Raw genomic sequence first — 1,998 nt, 5'->3', positions numbered from 1 at the left:
ATCTCTCTTTAGCTCTAATAATATTTGCTTTATATATCCATGTGCTACAGTGTTGGTTACGTATATATTTAAAATTGTTATGTCCTCTTGCTTAATTTACCCCTCTATCAATATATAATGACTTTCTTTGTCTCTTTTTATAGTTTTTGTCTTATAATCTATTTTGTCTGATGTTTAAGTATAGCTACTCTTGCTCACTTTTAGGTTTCCATTGGCATGACATATTTTTCTATCCCTTTATTTTTAGTCTATGTGTGTCTTTATAGGTGAAGTGGGTTTCTTGTAAGCAACAGATGAATGGATCTTGTTTTTTATCCATTCAACCAGTCTATATCTTTTGATTGTAGAGTTTGGTTCATTTACATTTAATGTTATTATTGATATCTAAGGACTTATTCCTGCCATTTTGTCACTTGTTTTCTGGTTGTTTTGTGGTCTTCTTTTCCTTGTTTCTTTCCTTTCTGCTTTCCTCTAGTGAAGGTAATTTTTCTGTGTTGATACAATTTAGTTTCTTGCTTTTCATTTTTTTTTTTTTTGTATTTATTGTATGGTTTTTTGATTTGAGATTACCATGAAGCTTGCAAATACTATCTTATAACTGATCATTTCAAACAGATAATAACTTAACATTATTTGCATAAAGAAACAAAAATAAAACTAATAAAAAATATATGCCTTAACCTTGTTCCCCTGCCTTTTAACTTTTATTGTTTCTGTTTATATCTTATTGTGTTGACTATGACTTGAAAAGTTGTAGTTTTTTAAATTTTTTTTCATCATTTAGTCTTTTTTACTTAGGATAAGAGTAGGTTACACACTACAGTACGGTGTTATAATATTCTGTGTTTTTCTGTGTGCTTACTATTACTAGTGAGTTTTGTACCTTCCAGTGATTATTTATTGATTAATAATATACTTTTTCTTTCTGATTCAAGTACTCCTTTTAGCATTTCTTGTAGAAAGGTCTTGGTATGAATGAAATTTCTCAGCTTTTGTTTGTCTGAGAATGTCTTTATTTCTTCTCCATGTTTGAAGAATATTTTCACTGTATACACTAGTCTACAGTAAAAGTTGTTTTTCACCCTCCAGCTCTTTATATATGTCATTACACTCTCTCCTATCCTATAAAGTTTCCAATAAAAAGTCTGCTTCCAGACATATTGAAGCTCCACTATATGTTATTTGTTTCATTTCTCTTCCTGCTTTTAGGTTCCTTTCTTTATCCTTGAACTTCAAAAGTTTGATTTTTAAATTTCTTGAGTTAGTCTTCTTTTGGTTAAATCTGCTTGATATCCTATAACCTTCTTTTCCTTGGATACTGATACCTCTCTCTGGATTTGGGATGTTCATGTTATTATCCCTTTGAATACACTTTCTACTCTTATATCCTTCTCTACCTCATCTCGAAGACCAATAACACTTTTTGTCTTTTGGGGTTTTCTTTTGAGACAGAGTCTCGCTCTGTCATCCAGACTAGAGTGCAGTGGTGTGATCTCGACTCACTGCAACTTCTGCCTCTTGGGTTCAAGTGATTCTCCTGCCTCAGGCTCCTGAGAATCTGGGATTACAGGCGCCCACACCACACTTGACTAATTTTTACATTTTTAGTAGAGATGGGGTTTCACCCTGTTGGCCAGACTGGTCTTGAACTCCTGACCTCAAGCGATCCGCCTGTCTCAGCCTCCCAAAGTGTTGGGATTACAGGTGTGAGCCATCGCACCCTGCCCAATAAACCCTTAGATTTGCCCTTTTGAGGCTATTTTCTAGATCCTATAGGCATGCTTCATTGTTTTATTATTATTTTTCTTGTCTTTTCTGACTGTGTATTTTCAAATAGCCTGTCTTCAAACTCACTAATTCTTCTGCTCGATCAGTTCTGCCATTAAACAACTCTGATGCATATTTCAGTATGCCATTTGCATTTTTCACCTCCAGAATTTCTGCTTGATTTTTTTTTTAGATAGTTTCACTCTGTCACCTGAGTTGGAGTGCAGTGGT

This window comes from Papio anubis, chromosome 10 (genome assembly GCF_008728515.1).
Source record: "Papio anubis isolate 15944 chromosome 10, Panubis1.0, whole genome shotgun sequence".
Taxonomy (NCBI): Eukaryota; Metazoa; Chordata; class Mammalia; order Primates; family Cercopithecidae; genus Papio; species Papio anubis.
This window is presented reverse-complemented; position numbering follows the sequence as displayed.